Source organism: Numida meleagris, chromosome 1 (assembly GCF_002078875.1).
Source record: "Numida meleagris isolate 19003 breed g44 Domestic line chromosome 1, NumMel1.0, whole genome shotgun sequence".
NCBI classification, from domain to species: Eukaryota; Metazoa; Chordata; class Aves; order Galliformes; family Numididae; genus Numida; species Numida meleagris.
Genome location: NC_034409.1, coordinates 18820105 through 18842630, shown reverse-complemented (window position 1 = coordinate 18842630; position 22526 = coordinate 18820105). Strand labels below are relative to the sequence as shown.

Genomic DNA, 22526 nt, shown 5'->3' with positions numbered 1-22526 from the left:
ACTTAAAAATACAAATAACTGAAAAATGAGAAGTGGTACATGTTGCTTCGTGTTGATATGACTTGGATGGGGTGTGTATAGCACAGGCCATAAAGCACTTAATCACCTCTTCAAGGCCTGTGGCTGAAGCTATTTTTACCATATCCTGGTTACTCAGAAGTATGTAGTGTAGGTTGTCACAAGCTGAAAGCAACCACCACACTTGATGCTTTCCACTGTTAGAGAAAAGGGCAATATCTGGGACTCTCTAAAACCGAAACGAGTAATGCATTTCCAGCTGGCTTCAAGAGCCCCAGACATGATATACACAACTGGAGTTTTCACTTTCCTCCTACCTGGGGTGACTGACCTAAATCACAAATAGTATTTAAGATGTCAAGCCACCTCTCAGAAACACAGGGTTAGTACAGGTAGCCACAAAAGCCCTATTTCTTACTGCGGTTGAACTACAGCACTTACTTCCTTTCTCCTGACAAATCCTTATAAACTGGAGCTCAAGGGATTCCCTCTCCCATTGCTTCTGAAAGAACTGTTTCCAGGCTGTCCTCATTTTCCCCTTCCTGGACTTGGTGCTATCTGTAATGACTCTATGATGTTTTGTTTTGTTTTGTTTTCCTATGATTTTTTTTTTCTTTTGAGAAAAGGGATTTCCAGCTCATTTTCTTATATCATCTGGTTTCTGAGAAACCACAAAATCATCTTGATGATTTCTCCAGGCCAGCGCCAGGCCAACTCCTGACTCGCTACTGCATTATACTGCATGTTTCCACGGTCATATCAGACACTTTGAAAGCTTCAGAGTCTGACACTGAGGACCAAACTCAACAGAAGCTCAGATGAAGAAAACTTCAGGTTGATTCCTATGAGTAAACAAATCTCCAGTACACTCTGGGAGCATGGAGGATGCTTTAGGAGCCTAGCTCTTTGCTGAGACTTGGAGAGCCAACTGCCGCAAGCTCCGGCTGTTATATAAATTAAAGACATTCTAGTGAAGACACATGATGGTTCACAGAGCTGGAAGCTTATTCCAAGTTAATCAGCATGTTTCTCCATATCACTTATACTTGAAACACAAAAAAGATTACAATTTTTAGAGCAAGAGGGAGTTTTATTCAAATTAACTGATCAGTGAAACATTCCTAAGTGACTCTACTGACTCTACAAAGTGGACTACTCGAGAAGTTTTTAAGGTATTTTAGAGCTTTGGGTAGCTTCAGCCAGGTGTCTCAAATCTATTGGAATACCTATTGTTCATAATTTATCAACAATTGTTTGTGAATAAATATCAGAAGTTACTTATCATTACCAAGGATTTCTATATCCCAAAAATGCCTAGATAATATATACACATTTTAAGCTTTTTTTTTTTCATTAAAAACCTAAACAATAACATTTTTATGATCTAAAGAAGTGCCACTGAATGGGCTTCTGGCACAGCCAAGCATGTATATGCATCTCTTTTGGTTTTACTGAACTGGGGGTTGGAGATATGTATGGATTAAATTTTTTCTCTGAATAGATTTCTTTTTCTTATGTGAATACCTATCAGGGTTCCTGGTGAAACCAGTTGTCTCATACCAAGCACATCACTCAAGCAATTGTGAATATCTAGAATAAGATTCACAAAGGCTGGTGGGAGTCTTGGGGCTACTGTTGCCCTGATGAAGTTTTGGTCAGATGTTGGCATGACCATGGCATTTTTCTCTGTCGGCCTTTCGCAGACAGTGAGGTCACCAGCAACACCATCCTTCCCCCCTCCTACAGATTCTAACTGGGTGAAAGAGAAAGCGCAGGCACAATCGGCTCACTGCTGTGTTAGATTTCTCCAGACACAGGCCAGACCTGGCAACAAAGCACTAAACAAATGAGTACTAGGAACAGAAAGTCCGTGCTCAAAAGCCCCTAAACCCAGCTTCTCCAGCACAGAGTTGTAGTCCCCTCTAGCGGCTGTATGACATCATGGAAACGGCGCCAGCATTTCAACAGGACCAAAGGGAAAATCCATGCAGGTATCTGCAACTCAGAAAATCAACAGATATGTAACACTAAAGTGTACATTGTACAGAAAAAGATTAAAATACATATATACAAGAAAACTCAGCTGTGAATGTAAGCATTTCAGGCCAGAAGTTCAGACTTTTTAGGACAAAATCCACCATGTTTTATACCTTTATGCATAGGTGGATACTTAAGCGTACATATATGATCAATCCCATTTCTTAGTGTTGTTTGCTTTGTTTTGGACTTTAACACACTGCTAGATAGCTTTTCCCTTTTAATTTAGGCACTTGCTGCTCATAGACAAGCGGGAGCCAGAAAGAGTTTGGAAAAGATAAACATCATATTCCCTAACATTTTTTGTGACATGAAAGGAAAAGCACTCCAATAACAGGATATAGTTTTCTTCCAACGGGAAATTCCAGGGAAACTCCCAGCTTCTCTCAGCAAAGCTGAGCAGTTTTCCAGCCAAAAGCTAAAAATGACCTGCTGAGCCAGTGGTACATTTAGCAAGGAAAAGGGCGCTAGGATGGCAGGACATGGCCCACAGTAGGTATTTTAAGCATGTGTTTATTCATGGTGCAATGCCAGGGAAACTCATTGGCCTGGAATCTGCACCTTTCCTGGACGCCGCCAGTCCCCGATACGCAGCTGCTGAGATGCTCAAGGACAATACATCACTGCAGGTTTTCCAGTACTGCTCCCAATAAGTGGTTTACAGGTCAAAACCACATCAATTTAAAGGAATGAGGAGTGGGCACACAGACACTGTCCTCATAGCTGAGTAAAGAAATGAAGTAGCAGGAAATTAAACTGGAAAACTGAGAAGTCAAAAATATGATTTGTGCCTGTGCCATCGCACCAAAATAACTTTTAAACTTTGCACCAAAATAACAGGTTTAGAAGGTGGACGTCTCCCATCAAGTAGAAAAATGTGCCAATGTTTTCTGTTTGTGTTTCCTTACACTTAAATGCGCTTTGTGCCTTGTTGTGTAAAACCTAGGAAGCTGCTCCATTTCACATTTACGAGATATATACTTACAATACCACCAAATGAGATATGTTCTGCAGAATTCTTCTCCATTTCTATAATAGGATCCATTGCTCACATCTATTGCATTACAAACCAAAGATATGTTTCACAGCTACTACCCACATTCTGAGTAAATCACACAAAAGAGGAACAATAGAGGAGGCAGACAGAAATAGAAATCATAGGTATTGTCTTAGGATATTAAGTAGAAATGTTTCTATTTAGTCATGGAAAAGTGTGTTTTAAAAGAGTACAATTAAGAGTGATTTGAAACATCATAATGCAACAGTGTAAAGGATTATTCTTATTAAGACTTCTGTAAAAGTGTTGGCATTGTCTTTCCTTACATAATCTCACCCTATTTTTAGCAAGATGCATATTTCATTTAGTGCTCTCAGGTTGAATGGGATAGAGACAGGTGGAGAAAAGTGTGTTTTCCAAAATGGTTGAAAGCTTTCAAAGAAAAATATCTGTTTCTGGACTGAATTGAATCCTAAAATATTATTAAGGTTAATTGGTTTCATATTGTTTTATTTGTTTACTTGTTCATTTTAAATACAAATCCTAATCACTTAAATTCATAGAAGACAGAGAGAGATTTCCATTATCTCAGCTGTCAGTTTGTTCCATAAAAAGTAGTAAGCGTAGATGAACACCGAAGGTCAGGAGTGTGGTCATATGGTGAAGAGTATTTTTATACACATCATTACTTCACACCCATTTTCCAGGATTCCCTCTCCCTTCAGGCTGGCTTCAATCTTTTCCACACCTTTGAAGCCCACTGTTATTTTCCTCCCTGTGCCAGGCCCATTCCCCATGCCTTGGACCACTCATGCAGCCTGGATCCCATCTCCCTCATCTCTACCTCGAGGTCTTGGTTGCAGGTATTCAGATTTTTAATTTCTCCTTCAAACTCCTCAGCCAGTGCAATGCTCTTTTCCTGGACATCTCAGTTCTTTGTCCTCAAAACTCCATCTCTCACCACAGAATCACAGGATGGCTGAGGCTGGTAGGGACCCGTGTCCATCTGGACCAACCACTGCTCAAGCAGGTACACCCAGAGCAGGGTACAAAAGACCATGTCCAGATGGTGTTTGAATCCTTGCTGGCTCTGCCATCTCTGGTCTCTCTCTCTTTCCAGTATTATCTCACACTTTTCCAGACTTTTTCTCCAGTTTCTTTCCTTCCTTCACAATGCATCAGTTTTTATACCATCCACTATTTCCTTTCTTACTTCACAGTCCCAGTTTCCTTCCCTAACAAGCCTCTGCTGTCAAGAAATTCAGTTGTCATAGAGAAATTTACCCAAGCATTTAAAGTCCCAAGAAAAGTTATGGGAGGAATGTCAAAGAAAAAGCGCCAAGAAATCCAGTGGGGACCTTGTTTTGTCCCCTGAAAGTTTTAGGAGTGAGATTTATATGTCTTGGAGGGGCATGCCAAAGAAAGCCCTAGGAACGGAATCACTGTCTGCTATGTCCGGGTGTAGAGTTGTGGAAGGATGAGTCATTTTGCAGATCAAAAGGTCTGGGAATTGTTCTTGTTTACAAGAGTTGTAGATTCAAGATCTAAGCTGAAAACACTGTGATTACACAGGAGATCAAAGTAAGAACATCAAATACATCTGACCCAGATGTAACGTGGCCACAAGAGCCTTTACGGTTTTGTCAAGTTATGCCAAGCCATATTTCCATTTAAAAACAAACAGCCCCTTATCTGAATAGGATAGGACTTCACAGACAAATACAAGTTTCATCGTTTTGCTTTGACAAAATAATATATGTATTTTGGGGGTTTCATTTCTTTATCCAGGTGCTTGAATGCAAAACATCTGTTCTTTCATCCCTAATTCCCAAATGGTCCACTGCCAAGCCATTAAGGATAGAAGTTTTACAGATACCATGTGTTCTTAGTTCAAGCCACTATTGCTCCTCAGCAAGAAACATGAAGAGAACTGTGAAGAGACACCAAATATGATTTTCATATCTGCACTGACTGCCTGCATGGAAGTGCCACCTTTATTTTACTGAAGAAGCAAGGGGAAACCAGCTCTGCAGAATCAAATCATGTGGTGATTCCATCATCTAGCACAACAATCTCCTGCATCTTCACACCAGGCCAGTGCTGCAGCAGTGAAGCAGGCTGGATAATTGTGGCTTTCATCTAGATACCAAAACTAGAATATGCAACACTAATACTTATTTAAACCTGCAGAGTGAATATTGGCAATATAAACGTTAATCACAGGAATGTCCTATGAGGATTGCTCTGAAAGTAATGCCTCCTGTTTGTTTCCATGGAAACTACATTAGTTACAAAGAATACAATAACACTATTTGATAGGAAAAATTCTTAGCTACAAAACACTCTTTTTCAACATTAGCTATGCATTTTTTCAAGTGTTGAACAAGAGCCTGAATGTCATGCTTGTAGAAATCTGCACAAGCAGAGATCACCCACTGCTTCACAGTGTTTCACCACCCACTGCCTCACTGTGCTCACATCCACTATTTGGTCTCCATAAACATTCAGCAAGTCTCTATAAATGTCAGTGGGTGCCGTTTTTTCCACATGGAGGAATTCAGTGACGCACCTTTGCTTTATATGCACATCCATATCAGATGCCATTCTGTCAGACTGCCCCTCTGCTGTCATCTGTCGCACAGCAACAACATGTAACAGAATATTGGTGGGAAGGTTCAACTGCTACTGCCATAGCACCAACATCCGCCTCTGATGTCGTGGGCCAGCATAATAAAATAGGAAGCGGAGCAGCCCTCTTAAGTGTTGCTAAAAGAAAGTGCAAATGTGTAATGTACTTAATGTTATCTTCATTGCTAACAGTGTTTTTTTATTGATCAGTTAGTAGCTATTGTACATACAGCACAGCACCATCTCAGAGGTAATTTCTCAAGCGTCTGAATGCTTCATCTTATAAACTGATGCAATTTTGCAGTTTTGCCAGCTGAGGATAATGGCCAAATACAATGACAGTTTTCTCTTTTTCTTTTACTTGTTTCATTAAATTACAGTAACTAAAATAAAAGACAATGAGTCTAAGGAGCGAGGTCTTAAAATTAGAGAGACAGAGGCTTCAAATATTAGTGCAACAATTAGCTGCAGTTAGGAGCATGCTATTAAAAAGTACATAAAGCAAGGGTTGTATATGATGTGAAACAACAGCACCTGGTGTTTCTGAAAACAAGTGTTTGGGCTGTCTTGATAGAGGCCATGGTGTTAGTGAGAACTACCTATTTCATAACAAAAAATGTTCTTTATAGTGTTTGAAGGATGCAAGGAAATTAGAGTTCCAAAACATTTCCTCAGTGTTAGCAACAGAAGAGGCCACACAGAAGGATGCAACATCTGCTGGCCAGAGTTACCAATTACTCAGCAAGCATACAGATGAAGTCAACATGAACTGGAAGGGGACTCAGAGGGTAAGACAACACTTAACATCGGTGTTACATTTGTACCTAAGCAGGAGACTGTGAGAAATGGAAGTCATTTTTATGGTAGCTTTCACCATTCCTCAGCAGGAGTGAGAAAAAAAAGTGTATTTTGTGCACTGCGGTGAGAATGTGTGATGTTTTTCATCATTAGATTCCAAACAAAATGCAACTCAATTAATATAAAGCCTGGAAAGTACCCTAGATCATACACGACTTCAACAGCACAGATAATCTGAGACCCAATTTCTGGTAGGTGAGGTATGGTCTAGTAAGCTGAAACCATACAAAAGACAGCAAAAACAAATGCTTGAATCTAAAGTGGCAAAGAGGGGGATATGCCATGTCACTGTTAAACAGGTTCTGTGCAGATCTTTTAGCTATGATTCATCTTCAGGACATGTTGCATTCACTGCTTTGTGCTTTATGTACTGTGTTAATCTGTTTTACAGTGAGGAAGTGGAAGCAGGTGGCTTCAGTTATGTGGGCTATGTTTGATCAACTGCTATATTCTGTAAGAAATTTATTGTCTTTTTTAATTTTAATTTTTAATGAATGCTTGTCAAGTACAGAGGTATATGAATATGGACAGCTCTTTCTGAGCATAACTTAATAACTCTAAAGTCTGAGATAATTGAGTATCTCTTTTTCTGTTTCCAGGTTTCATCAAGTTCTCATCTCTCCGAGAGGGCACCTTGTATCAGAGAACCACAGAATGGCTGAGGTTGGCAGGGACCACCTGGCCCAACCCCTGTCCAGGCAGGGACACCCAGAGCAGGGCGCTCAAGACCACATCCAGGAGTGTTCTGAAGATCTCTATGGAGGAGACTTCACAGCCTCTGGGCAACTTGTGCCAGTGCTCTGTCACCTGTGCAGCACAGAAGTGCTGCCTGATGTTTAGATCATAGCTTTGCTTAGTTGTAAGTTCAAGGGAAGAATATCTCTTAAGAAGAAAGTAATTTCCTGTTCTGATTGGGTATAAGCAATGAGTGTCTAGTATTTCACAGGTGGTTTTCATTACTTTAACTATTCCTAACCTTAACCAATAAAACAATTTTCTAATACAGATTTCTGATTGAAGATGCTCATGCGAGTTGTGTGCAGGGGCTATTTATGGATGTTGACTGACACATTTATCATCAGGAGCCTCACAATGAGAAGTCAAGCTTGCCACGAGTTAAGGAGTAGGTCAACCTCCCAACAGTGGGGAGGGAGCACATAGAATCATAGAGTAACCCAAGCTGGGAAGGACCCATAAGCATCATTGAGCCCAATTCCTGGGAAATAGGGATATGCTTTTCTGATCTGATAAGCTTCAACCAAAGGCCAAAGTCAACTCTACATGGCTTTATAATACCACGAACGTTACTTCAAATTTAGCAGACTAAAATCTGCTACCGAGAGCTATGTTTCTAATTAAGAAACAAATTTCTCCTGCAGCTACTTTGTTTTAAATCCATTCTGGCGGCCCTGCGCCAAGAAAATCATTGGCTGGCCACTGGGCAAATCATTGTGCAACACAAGAGCATGCGAGAGGAGGTTAGAGCTGAGTGTGCACAGTCCTCTGTCTACAGATTCTGAATTTGTTTTGTTCTTGAACATCTGGAAGATTTCTCAAACTCAGCTGCTACCCACAGACAAAGCTGGCTTGGGGTCCCTGTGCTCCTGCTCCTAAGGGAGCTCACAGCCAGAATGCATGGGTCAGTGCTAGGCATGAGCATGGACACAGAACGGACACATTTACACTGAGGATCCCTGAGCACCTTATGTTCAGCATCTGTTGACTCTTTTAAGCATCCCTGGCAGTACAGATAGCTCCATGTGGGCAAACTATGGCACAGTGTACTCTAAGTATTACAGAATTAGTTTATAGAATAAGCTATAAGAATAGTAGAATAAACTATAGAATGAACTAAGTATTATAGAAAAGTTTATAGAATAAAATATATGACATGAATAGCTGAGAGAAAAAAATTGAGAGGTTTGATGGAGGATCAAAGAATTCCTTCAGCAGTCCTAAAATCTGCCACTATTGGTCACGATGGCTTTTATTTTTACAAAGATGGAAACATAAATTTTTTTTTTTTTTTTTTTTTTTTTTTGACGATTTGGACGATAGTAAGCAGGTGTTATCACAAATATAAAATAATTTAATTGTGGCATCCAGGTCTGGTTGTAAACAGTGCCTGACTTAGGTAAACCATCTAACTTAGCTAAACCATCTGACTTACCACAAACCATCTGATGTAATTAAATATTTCATCAATTTTGAAGAAATTCTAAAATTAGTACAAAAAACAGAATTTTATGGACAATTATTATCAACTGAATTACACAACTGAATAGCAAATTGTTTCATGAATGATAATGGATAATTATGTGGGAAATATAATTTACTGAATTGATAGACGTACTTAAACAGCACAACAGTAAAATCTTACATTGAAAATATACTCCTTGCATGGTAAGCCTCACCCTCAGCAAAACAGCATTCTATTTAATGGTAACTTACAGTAGCACTTAAGCTGCTATCCAGCTGATAGGATTTAGGATTAATTATCATAGTTCTGTCCCATGACACTTCCACGGGCATAACTTCTTACCAATTTGAAAAAATACAGTTTATAAAATATATGACTGTTGACTGCGAGTGTTCTGGCTGCCAATAAAAAAGACATATTTTTCTGTTCTTTTCCTTGATGAGACTGCAATGCAGATCTACCTGGAAAAATAATGCTGATTCTGAAGTCTGCAGCACTGCACAGCCAGGCTTGATTTCCATCACTATATACCCATTACAATGACATTTCTGCTAATTCAGGCCAAATTAAGCTTCCCTGCAAGGCAAAAGACAATACATTTCTAAAAAGGGAGGGGCTGATTTTGTTTGCTAAGCACTACTTACTCTGTTTTCTCAGCTTCATCAGGATATAACAGTTGGGTTTCATATTAAGCCACCGACACATCCAAAATAAGCAATTCATCATCAAGATAGCAACATTTTATTCATTGATGTGTAATAGTCATTGTGTTCAAAATGATTATCTATGTTTTACTTGGAGAAGAGTTTCATAAATATTTTTATTTGCAATTTTACGTAACAGACTATCAGACTTTGGTTAAGACATAAACACACTGCCAACCCTCCTCATTGCCAGTGAGCCCTCATGGAGAGTCTGCAGTCATAATAAACAGCTCGTCATACCTCTGTGAGGCACCGCCTGCAGACTACCTCCATACCAAGGGATCTCCAGCTCCCCCAGCCCTGCCCTTTGGGAGAAGAGCGCTTCTCAAAGGCATTTGGCACCTGCAGGTCCTGAGATGCATTTACCAGCATTATCCAAATTCCTGGCATCGTTAACATTTGGTCCTTCTCATTTGCAAGGACTCCCCTGTGAAAGTTTGGTATATAAAGATATTAGGATTTTTCTTACATGCGAGCAAGTAAAACCTTTCGTCATTTCATAGCTAATGTCTGTTCCTTTGTTTCTTGCATTTCTTTAGAGCTTGAGATTTTTGTGAGACAATCAGACTAAATAAAACAGTCACAATCATTTTGTAATGCTCTAAATAGAGTATTCAGATAAAATCTGCTTTTCTTCTCTCCTTTCTTTTTATTTTTTTTTATTTTTTCACTTCTGAAAGCCACTCCAACACAGAGCAATCCCCAGTGACTGAGTATTCTCTTCAAAACATTGGCAGAAACTCTACTGTTTTTTTTTCACATTCATTTTTGATGTTCTGTGGTCTCAGACATGTTAGAAGCTCTGGGCAAAACTCCCTCTGATCAAAGGACGGTCAGACATTACAGTTCTATCTTAACATGACAGGAGTGGCTGCACAATTCAGGCAAGTTATGTGCTGATTAGTCCCATCCCTGCTGCAGTATTGAATCCCTGGGAATCATCAAGGGTTTTACTGGAGAAAAGCAGCTGATATATCTCTTTAGATGCCGACAGAAGTGAGGTAAGATGAGACCAGGAATGGAAAAAATGTAAGCAGCAAGTAGAGGACAGCTGTGGTCTGAGAGGAAGGAGAGAGGCTGAGATAAAAGCAAGGATAGAGTGGGGAGGAATGCAGCAGGTGGGGACGGGAGGGGTAGGGAAAGCTGAAGAGTTAGTCAGAAAAATGAGCTCCAGCATTGCTTAATCACTACCAGCAGTCATTTTGAAAGTCAATTTGGAGCTGGAAAGCATTCTTGAGCTTCTCTCCTGCCTCTGTGCATGCTTGACTTTACAAATTAGTTAAATGTTTGTGCTTACTTTGAAGCTGGAGAGGGTCATCCAAGTAAAATAGCTCAACATGCATTTGCAGCTGGAAAATAGTAAGAACTGCTTTTGTCCAGTTTCAGTAACTTCCACTACAGCAGATTCTCAAAATCATTTTTCACTTTAAACATGAATAATTGTATCTAAGAACCTTGTTCTGATATGCTCAGACTCCTGCTAGCAGAAACAAGTATTCAACAAAATCATTCATCATTTGTCACCAAGACATCCATCACTTGCTATGAAAGTATGAGCGGCTAAGGAAGTTTCATGAAGTTTAGCATTTCTTGACACATTTCCTCTTAAGGGAAAGTTGGTTTTGATAAGAAGAAAGAACAATTTGTCCTGCTGCTAATGCCATCTTCTAACAAGCTTTTTTGTTAGAACTGGTCCTTTATAAGGAAAAAAAATGGGGTTGGGGGGAGGGTTGGCAGAATCAGAACTCTCCGTTTTGAAAAGGATCGGGGACAGTATGCAATTGTCATGTCACATTTTGTCATTTTTGCTGTACATCTATTTAATTACTGCTGTGGGAACACAGAGAAGTGCAGATTCCTTAAATGAGACCATTCCAGTTCTTAACACACAACCAAACCTCATGTAATCAAAAGCACCTTCTTCTCCATGCTTCTAATTCTGATTGAGTTTTTGCCAAAAATTGCAACAGCTTGTTCTCACAAAATCTACATTAATCCTCAGTTTTGTTTGAATTGCTGTGAAATACAGTTCAAAGCCTGTAGTTATTTCATCATCTCGAAGCACTGAGTTTCTCTTCTGTAGAACAAAAACCAATTCTCGAAGCATTGAGTGTTTCTTGCACTTTGACGGTGACATGAATTCCACAGAACCACTACAAGGCACAAACATGTATTGATCCCTGCCTTGTCTAGAGGTGTTTGGTTTGCACCAGATACCCCTGTGTTTGTCTAAGGCCCAGGTTTCCACTGGCCTTTCAGTTTCTCCACAGAAAGTCAGGAAACTATGAGGATGCCGAACAACACTGGCTATGGGTGGCCATTATGCCATCTTAGTTTTGTCATCATATGAGGTCAAGGTTAAAGCTTTCCATTTTGATGTCTGGCTTCCAATTTCAATGGAAGGCACTGTATATTCCATATATGTTAACAGAGATACCTTCCTCCCTCACATGAGGATAGCACTCCCCAGGCCTGCCAGGCTACTGAGCCTATCAAGTATAAGACTGCCCCAAGAATAAAGCACATAGTAATGAAATAAATGATCCCAGAATCACAAGTGTAATTTACAGCAATACTGGACATTGAAATCTCCTCTCTGATAGCACTTCGCAAGACTGTCCTTTCCCAAGGATTTTTTTACTCAGAGACCCCAGGCCCTGGGAAGCCTGATCTGGTGGGTGACAACTTGTCCATGGCAAGGGGTTAGAACTGGTGTGGCTTTAAGATCCTTTCCAACCCAAGCCATTCTATGATTTTATGATAATTTGTCTGTGGGCATACTATCTGAACATCCTGCACTTCCAAGTAGGTACCTCAAGGGAGAGCCTGGAAAAATTCACAGCCATCTTTGTTTTCTTGCAGAATGCAGCTGACTTATGCCTTGGTGTGCTACCATTGCACCATCTTAATTCATTAGTCATGTGACCTTGCTGACTGTTAAATAGGCACAAACAAAAAAAGCTTTGGAGATATGTTCCAGAGATCCTCTGGCAGAAGAACCAAAGCAAAATGTTAGCGTGCCATTGAAACAATTTCTGTGGCAAGGGTATGCTCATTCCATTTCACTGACATTGTCTTCCATGTAAATTTAGAATTTTTCTAGTTTTCGTAAGATTCTATGGTGTGCTCTACATATTATCACATCTACCTTTTCCTATTGTCCTCCTACTGGTTTAAAAATAATAATGTTGGAGTGTAATTTACCTGAAGTTTGGATGCTTTGGTAAAAGTCCTACATTTACTGTGTATTTAGAGGACAATAGCATTAGAAGATTGCAAGGCTCAACACTTTACAAAACTGCTTATTTTTATGAATCCCAATCACCTCCTCCTTCATTCTGCTACTAGGAATTGTAAGGTTTTTAAGACTTTCTAGAGACCTTAAGTACAACTGCCAAGCTTAGTCTGCAGAACTAATATTTTTTTTCTTTTTATTTTTATTTGTAAACAAAAGGACTTTGGATAAAAAGGATAGTGTTTCTATTCCTTTACTGACAGACTCAGAATGCCATGATCCCATGATAAAATCCCTCTTCTATCCCAGAGAATAGTGAAATTTTGTCACAGCATGAATATTTCTTGGAACCATTTTAAAGTTCTGAAATAAACAGATTTCCCATTGAAGTTTATTCAACTGCTATTCAGAGAACATTAACTCATGTAGTTGCTTCTTTCCAGTACTGTGATTCTTACTCATGAAAACGCTGTGTTCTTACTTCATATTATGGGAAGCTCAAACATTATTACAATAAAGAATGCAAGCCAACAGGGATTTGTACTGCAGCTGGTGATGGCTTCCCTGGTAAATATTATACTATTTTCATATAGAAAACTGTTCAGAAGTACTACATTTTCTTGTTTATTGAATACTGTGAAAACTGGCAGGTTTTTAAATTGCTGTTAACAGACACATAAGTTCACAGGATTTGGAACACATGCTCTGATATTGCTAAATTCAACAGCCATGGATGTTTCCCATGGAAGTGTGAGATGTAGACCAGGGGTCAGCACCTTTTCAAGTGCATTGTGCCAGAATATTTTTTTCACTAACAAGAAGATAAGTGCACTGGAAGAAGCTCTGTGGGAGCTAGGAAGTATGGCTGTGGAAAGAATGATGAACCCATCATTTTCAGCTCTATGTGAAACCTCCAAGCTCTGAAGTCAAAAAGTCAGGGGAGCCACCAAATCTTGGCAGCCCTCAGTAGCTCCTACCCTTTACAACCGAGTACTGCTCAAGTGATCTCTTTCCCACTCTTGGCACTTATGCCATGTTGTTGATCTTTGCTACAGACTGAAGCATTTCAACCACCATGTAGATCTCTCTCTCTTCAGTATTGCAATGTACTACTTGAACTCTACGATCCAGTGCTGAATCCTCTTACACATTTATTAAATTCTAATTGCATTAGTCACACTGGTGGTTATCCACAGCCTTAAAATGATGGGTTTTATTGCTTGCAGAGCCTCAAGCACACATCCATGATTCAGCAAATTGGTTAAACTTATGCTTAAATACTACAGGTTTTATTGGAAGAGCTGTGTATAAGTTTGGAATTTAATAATTTCTGTTTGTGCTTTACACATTCCTGAATAAGGATGGATGTACATGTTTATATGGATTTACTTTTTTTCTGAAGAGTGCCTAAACCAGGTGAGATAAGATGGCATATGCATGTATACATATGTGAAATGCATATACAAGGAATTTTTGTTTGAAGCAATGCATATCACTCATGCCAACCTGAAATAATGTTGGTAATTGTTATGTTTAGCATTTTTATCATACTGTTTGGTCATCATGGCAGTGACAAATAAGAGTTAAAATTTTAACATTGCATATTTAAAGTGGTGATGGTTGGAAAACTAAACCAACTCTGAGGTGCAAAGGACTGGCCTCACCTTCCTTCAGGAATAAGAATGTTAACTGTCTGGTCTATACACATTCCGATACCTAATTCCCTCCTTGCTATCTCTTTCTTTCCCTTAACAATCTGCTCATAAAAAATGAAATACAAGAAGTGGTACACTAAACAACGACGTTCACCAACCCATACATTTACTGTTCCAGTATATTTCCATATGATTTTTTAGAGGAAAGATGTAGAATTTAATTGGCTATAATGTCAAGTCAAGAGTCTATAAAACAATGCTATTCTGTTTTTATTAAGTAATCAGCTTCCATTAAAGCACATCTGTTTCAGGTGGGACCAGGTTGCAAATTGATCAAAAAGTGTTAGTGTTCTAATGACTCTGGAAGCTTCAGATGTGGCAGCAAAAAATCCTGAAGCCTTTCCAGGTGTTTCTGACTACCCCATTGCTCTGCCTCTAGTCTGCAGAAAAAATTCAACTGGAGACAACTGGTGACATGGTGACATAACTGACAGACAGAAGGAAAGACTGAAAAGCAGTGAGAACAAATTGTTCTCTTGTTTGACTAAACTGAATTTGTACAGGTGAGTAATGACATGCATACATGTTTTATAGAGAAAGATTATGAGCTTTTAAAAATGAAGATTGTACTTATTATGCAGTCTGTATCATTTTGTCAGGTGTAGCAAACAGTGCATTTATGCTACATCTTTTTGACTATCAAATCACGTTAGACATATGTAAGCTATGCAAGATAAAGACATTTTTTTAAAGAAAAGATAAAGATAAAATTTTTCTTTAAGAAAAGAAAAGATAAAATGCTGTAATCTAATTTTGCAGTGTTGTGTGCAGTAAATTTATGTATAAATCTCTACTGTACATTCGTGCACTTAGTAAGGAAGAACTCCTTGCAGTTAGGCTGGGGACTGCAAACTGGTAAGAATCTCTGTGGAAAGGCCCTGAGGGTGCTGGTGGGCAGCAGGATGACCACAAGCCAGCAGTGTCTTGGCAGCAGACATGGCCACCAATCTCCTGGCCTGTATTAACAGGAACAGAGCCAGGAGGTCAAGGATTCACAACAGTGTATGGCATCAGTGCAAGAAACAACAGACATAAACTAGAACAATACTGGTTGAGACTAAGGATGTAGAAAAACATTCTGATCATGAAGACAGTTGTCAAAAATATTGGGTAACCTCCATCCTTAGAGATTTTTCAAGAGCAGGTGAGACAGTTGGTCACACCTCATGGCTGATTGGACCGGAGGCATCCTGAGGTCCTTCCAAGCTCAAATTTCCCATTTTTAAGATCACATTATTTTAATATGATTGAGAAGATCTCAGTTGATTGTGGTTTTGGAAAGACCATGGTATAGAAAATTTATTAAGTATATGAACTATTAATCAGTTTTACTTACCTGTGATCAGGCTCATATATTGTCATTAAAGAGGGGACATTTCTGTCCCCTTCCCTCGGTACCCAGTTTGACGTTTTGGCCTCATGAAGCAATTTAACATCTTCTTGGAAGCTTAAGAGTACCCTCTGCTGGTTTGACATGGAAGTTGCGAAAGTGTGCAGCACAATCTACTGAAATAGCACTGTAGAAATATGCTGCTTTTCTGGTGTAGCACAGCTGTGCATCTCCGCATGGGGCAAACAGTTGTGTAGTAGCATTTATCATCTACAAAGAGAACGCCCGGAGCAACATCGAACTCTGATTGTTACAGAGTTCTCTTTCCCAAGCAACAGGAATTCCAGAGCTGGCATCCCATTAGTATGGCTGTCTCGTCAGATAGCCTGTCAAACACCATCTGCGCGAAGAGCTTTAACATAAAATAAGACTTATTCTGGGGACACTGTTTGTTTTGTATGAACAATGTGTAATGAATTGATAAGAGAATTATGTCCTAAAAGACAGAACAGCTTGTGCCCTAATGACTCATCTGTCTCTCTTGTGAGCTAACAGGAAGTTTTTCCACCTTCTCCAGCTCACACAGCAACTGAATTTCTTTGACATCAGGTAGGAAGAATTTATGTTAGTTGCTGATGAAAAATTGAGAACTGTACATATTATAATGTACAAAGACAACAAAAGAAAGCTATGATGTACTGCAATAGAAAGGTGATTATTAATCCATAATATGGCTCAAGAAGCACATCTGTATATATCTATCTACGACAGTACTCCTTTAAATACATAACCATTTAGATTTATAGTCAAAAAATAGATACATAAATGGAATTGAGACTTAATACTCCTGGACTGAAGCATTAAAGAGTGCCAAAATATTGCAGTTGATGTGGATACTAAGCCACTAGTCTGGGAGTGGCTTTGAACACTTGATGACTTCTCACTTTCCACAGTGATGTGAGATCAATTTACCAAAGCTGGACAGCCAGAGCTAAGCTTTCTATCACAAAGACTGGGAAGTACATTTGTATAGAAGGAATCCTGAATGAATTTCCCAAGCACAAACTGAAGTGGAAACTACATGCTTCATTACTGTCAAGGTTCATGGTTCCCATTTCCTTTAGGAAACATTTTATGTTAAAATTTCAGTTATTCTTTTCTAAATGGTAGTTTCTAGCCTTCTTTGCTTCAGTGTTCAAAAACATGAGAATTTATCTATGTTAGATATTATAGATGAGTCTCAGTTCTTTGAAACACTTCCTCCTCCACCTTTTGCAAGGCAAAGATCTTGCAGAGGACCATCTTCTATGTTTGCATGTTACCTTAAACAAATGAGGCTATAATCGCAGCTGCATGCAGGATGGTTTTTATTTTGTTAGTCATTAAAAATAACTATTTTTTTTTGCTTTTTTTAATAAAGCAAGTACTTAACAATATGTTTTGATACATAAAATTGCAGGGAATGATTGAAAAGGCACTGCCTCATCAATTTTGTAATTAGATACGTTTTCAAATGTCACTTGGCTTTGTCTTGAGCAAAAATAAGATGACCCACGAGGTCTCTCCTGTTAGAAGACCAAATTGTTTATTCACACATCCTCATTTGAGCAGTCTTTCTTATTCTAGAAAAAATACATGCAAGCCACCTTATTTTTTTGGGTTTGGGTATATGTTCTTCCTCCTGATCTCACCACAAACTTTCAGTACTTTTTTTTCTTTTTAATTTAGAAATGTTAAAGAAAAAAACAACATAAAAAAATAGAACTTAAAATAACTTCTTTCTTACAGGCGTGCACAACAGGCAAAAATAACAGGACCAAACTGGAGTCTTAGAAGATACCTAAAAAGTAATGTGAAGCAATTTAGTTTAAAGTTCCTTTTTTTTTTTTTTTTTTTTTTTCTCTTCAAGCAAAGATGAAACATCTCTTCAAGAAAAGATGAAACATATATAGAAGCACATAAGATGTGGAAATAGGAGCAGGTGACCCGGGAGGAATGCAGAGATACTGTCTTAGCATGAAGAGATGGGGTCAAGAAAGCCAAAGACTACTTGAAAGTAGAACCAGGTAAGAAATTTGAAGAACAAGGGCTTTACAGGCATATCTGCAGCAAATATGTATGCAGAAAATGAAAGGTGATAGAAAATGGCCCATTGCTGAACAACTGGGTATTGGGTGATAGGACACAGAAAAGGCCAAGGTACTCAATGACTTCTTCATTTCAGTCTTCACTGGTAAGATTTGTTTTCAAGATTCCCAAGTCTGTCTCGATGTCTGGAATAAGGAAGGAGGATCAGATTAGGAAACATTTAAACAAACTGGTCATACACTAATCCATTGGGTCTGATGGGATGCACACATGAGCTGTGGAGGCTAGCAAATGTTACTGCAAAGCCATTCTTGATGATCTTTAAAGTCATAATTGGAAATGGTTCCTAAAGACTTGTAGAAAGCAAATGTTACACTATCTTTGAGAAGGATTGTCTGAGGAACTATAGGCCAGTCAGCCTCACTTCAGTCTGTAAGAAAATGATGGAGAAAATACTCCAGGAAGCCTTTTCCAGATACATCAGCAACATGAAGTTGTCCGATCTCGGGTCAGCACAAATTTACACAATGCTTGAAAAAGCTGACAGTATTCTACAACAAAACAAGCTTGATGGATGTGAGTAGAGCACTGGATGTTGTTTACCTTGACTTTAAGCAAGGCCTTTGACATTGTCCCTTGACATCTTCACTGATAAACTCAAATCTAAGCTAGATAAACAGACAATGATGTGGTCTGAAAATGGCTGAACTGCCTGGCTTAGAGGGTTGTGATCAAAGGCACAACACATAGCCATGGGACTGTAAAGGTAGCATTTCCCAGGGGTTGATCCTGAGGCCCATATGGTTTAATACCTTCATTAAGGACCTGGAAGATGGAACAGGATCCACCCCCGGCAAATTTACACACAATACAAAACCAGGAGTATTAGCTGATTGACCAGCTGGTTGTGCTGCCCTCCAGAGGGATCCTGACAAAACGAAGAAACAGGCCAATGTGAACATCCTGATGTTCAAAAAAAAGAAATGTCAAGTCCTGCACCTGAAGAGGAATAACCCAGAACAGGCTGAGACTGGAGAACAGTTTTTCCAACAAACGGAGGGTCCTGATGGATACTAAGTTGACCATGAGCCAGCTGAGTTCCTTTGAGGCAAAAAAGGCCAAAAGCCACTTGGGCTGCATTAGAAGTGTTGCCTGCAGACTGTCAGAGGTAACACTTCCTAAAAACTCAGTGCTTAATTCCCCAGGAGAAAAGAAACATGGATGAACTGCAGCAAGACCAACAACAGTCCATGAAGATGAGTAAGGGACAGGAATACCTGTTGTACAAGCAGCTAAGAGCCAGAACTGTTTAGCCTGGAGAAGCTTCGGGGTAGATTTTAGCACTGTGCATAAGTAAACAGGGTAAAGAAAATAAAGCCAAGCTCTTCTCAGTGGTACCCAGTGACAGGATGAAAGCCAATGAGGACAAACAGAAATATAGAAGTCCCCTTAATCCCAAGAAACTTTTTTTTTTCACTATGAGGGTAATTACACAATTGGCATAGTTTTCCTTCAACAGGTTGTTGAGTCTCCATCCTTGAACATATTCAAAATCCAAGCAATCAAGGCCCTGATGAACCCACTATAGTCTGATCTTGTTTTGAGCAGGGCTGTTGGACTAGACATCCTCTACAGGCATATTCTACCTTCAACCATTCTGTGATTTTGTCATCTCAGAAATTCATTTGGCTTCCACTCTTGGCAGTGGAAAAGCTCAATTCTGTTCAAGTGACAGAACTAATTCTGGCTGTAGCTAGGATAAGCGTAGAAGACTAAAAAGTCAAGACTAATCAAACAAACTAGGAAAAAAAAAGATCTAATACAATGGAAATACAACTTCAAAGGTACTTTCTAATAAGAAAGAAAATCTGATACACCAGTGCTACTACACTAGCATCTATTAAAATCTAGCTACTAAAAATCAGAAAGAAAATTTTAAAAAAGCAAAACCAGTATATCTGCAGACATATTATAGATTAACATTATAACTGACACAAGAAAGCTAGTCATAGTGTGGGGAGAATTCCATTTTGATCTGAAGAAGGAACAAAGGACAGGTGGCTGCTCTGAATAATGCTAGGAGCTTTCTTTCGGAATACATACAATGTAATTGCAGAAAATAATCCATGGCAGACTAATGGAAGGCAAGAAGAAAGTTTTGGTCCTTTTTTAACTGGCAAATATCAATTGAAAGGCTAGCAAAGACAACTGCCTGTCTGACTCTCTCCCACTCAGTAGGATAATGTACGATCAGTCTTTGTCAACTGTAAATGGAAAAGCAGTGTTGGGTTTGTACAATATATATGTCCCATGTACATAGACTGCTCTCAAAGTAATGCCTCCTATTTATTTCCATGGAAGCAACTACAGAATCCAATCTCCCTACTAAAGTAGGTTCCCTACAGTAGGTTACACAAGAAAGCATCCAGGCAGGTTTTGAGTACTTCCAGAGAAGGTGACCCCACAGCCTTTCTGGGCAGCCTGTTCCAGTGCTCTGTCACCCTCAAATAATTTTTTCCTCATGTTTGTATGGAATTTCCTATGTTCCTATGTTCCACCCATTGCCCCTTGTCCTGGGCACCAAAGTGGCTGGGCACCACTGAAAAAAGCCTGCCTCCATCCACTACATGCCTGCCCTTTTGATATTTATAAGCATTGTAAGATTCCTTCTCAGTCTTGTCCATGCTGAACAGTCCCAGGTCTCTCAGCCTTTCCTCACAAGGGAGATGATCCAGGTACCTCATCATCTTTGTGGTCTTCTACTGGACTCCTTCTAAAGGTTCCTGTCCCTCTTGAACTGAGGAGCCCAGAATTGGACTCAATAGTTCAGATGTGGCCTCACCAGTGCAGAGTAGAGGAGGAAAATCACCTCCCTTGACCTGCTGGCCATGTTCTTTTTAATGCACCCATTCCATGATTCTGTGAACAGTGTTAAGGCCTACACAGCACTTGGATTTCTCAACATACTAATAATTCTCTCCCTGAATTTCCAGATCTCAAAAACTAAGCTAAAATGTCAATTTTAGATGCTATACTAAAAAATATAACTAAGAGAATCTGTTTCATTACTTGTTATTATAGCTAAAATGACAGACAAAAAAGGAGGAGTGAGAAGATCTTTCAAGCATTAAGACTAGCAGTTCATAAAAAAAAAAATAGGTAAAACAGTTGGGTACACTGCCTTGTGCAATGATTTACAGTTTGGCCTTTATTACTTTCATAATCATGATATTACTTCATGGCCAGTTAAATGTTTCTCTTAAGAATGGCATGCAGCTTGACACAAAAAATCTCATATGTGGACATGAAATAAGTTTACAGACCAAAAATTTGAGTAATATGTGCAGTATTTTTGTGGTACATTACTGTTTCTGCACGGAGGAATTCAATGATGCACTTTTGCTTCAGATGTACTTCCATGTTCAGTCAGGCTGCCTCTGCTGCCATCTGTTGCACAGCAACAAAACATAACAGAATGTTGGTGGGAAGGTTCAACCTCTACTGCCATATCACCAACATCCACCTCTGATGTTGTGATCCAACACAATAAAATAGGAGGCATTAGTTTCAGAGCAGCCCCCTTATTTTACTGCGACCTGCATCTTGACCTTGTCTATAACCTATGGGCTTTGGCATCTCTACTGAGAAATAAGATAGTGATTTGAATCCTTTCATGTGATCTCTGCCTTCATGAATGAATTACCAAAACTGGCACTTTATTCACCAAAACAGACTTTTATTGTATTTATGAATGGATGGCATTATACTTTGCAGAGAACTCAGTGGCAATGATATACACGCTGGGAATTCACGTCAGAGAAAAAAAAAATCAATAGTGAGATTATTCCCAAATGCTCAGATGAAAACATTTCAGCACATGCTTAGATGTCTAAGTTTAGACACTGCATAAGCACTGTGGTTTACTTGCTGCGTGGAGGACTTCCCCAACCCTCTGTTTAGAGCTTTAATTGAAATAGAAGAAATACAATAGGTTGTTAGGTTTTCTTGCTCCTGGAAAGTGCCTCCGAGTTCAAGCTGAATCTTCTGTAGGGTTCAATTATAACCTAACAGAGAATCTTTTCGTGTAGCGTTTGGATACTACTGAGTACTGTACTTCCCACTGCAAAAAGTGCTTAGTTTTAGGTCAAGAAACCCCAGAGAAGTAGCAAGACAAACTAGCAAAAGGGATAGAGTTTTTAGTTTCATACCATAGCATGATGTTTATAAGATAATAAGCAGGAATCTGGAAGCTTAAGTTCTGATGAGACCTCATTGCAGCCTTCTAGTACTTAAAAAAAGCTTATAATCAGGAGGGAGACAATCTTTTTACACAGTCTGATTGCAACAGGACAAGGGGAAACAGTTTTAAACTAAGAGGGGAGATTTGGATTTGATGTTTATGGGAAATGAGGCACTGGAACAAGTTGCACAGGGAAACTGTATGCCTCATCCCTGGAGGCATTCAAGGCCAGGTTGGATGGGGCCTTGGGCAGCCTGAGCAGGTGGGTGGCAACTCCGTCCAAGGCAGGGGGGTTGAAACAAGATGGATTTTTTAGGTCTTGTCCAACACAAGACATTCTGTGATTCTTCAAACTGGGGGTTCACCAACAATTTTAGCCTGCAGTATTTATGACAGAACTTCACTAAGGCACATCTTGTTTGCTGGATCTCAAGACCACTTTTGGAGTATTTATCAACATGCTCATGTAGTTTGGC

The 22526-nt window shown here is 39.3% G+C and overlaps 3 long non-coding RNA genes across 5 annotated transcripts in view; 2 read left to right on the top strand and 1 right to left on the bottom strand.

The window, feature by feature from the left end:
• LOC110392469 overlaps nucleotides 1-15971 on the bottom strand; it is a 24870-nt gene extending 8899 nt beyond the window's left edge. The window contains exon 1 of the long non-coding RNA XR_002434401.1: nucleotides 15729-15971. This is a non-coding gene — a long non-coding RNA (uncharacterized LOC110392469). The remainder of the gene's footprint in view (nucleotides 1-15728) is intronic.
• LOC110392468 lies at nucleotides 5736-7642 on the top strand. Its single transcript, XR_002434400.1, has 3 exons — nucleotides 5736-5930; nucleotides 6310-6468; nucleotides 7138-7642. It is a non-coding gene; the product is annotated as an uncharacterized LOC110392468 (long non-coding RNA).
• Nucleotides 10138-22526, top strand: part of LOC110392465 — a 19719-nt gene continuing 7330 nt past the window's right edge. The window contains exons 1-3 of one of the 3 annotated variants that reach the window (XR_002434397.1): nucleotides 10138-10443; nucleotides 14772-14895; nucleotides 17632-17788. This is a non-coding gene — a long non-coding RNA (uncharacterized LOC110392465). Of the gene's footprint in view, nucleotides 10444-14771; nucleotides 14896-16074; nucleotides 16332-17631; nucleotides 17789-22526 lie in introns of those variants that run through there. The other 2 variants (XR_002434398.1, XR_002434396.1) reach the window with 2 other exon arrangements.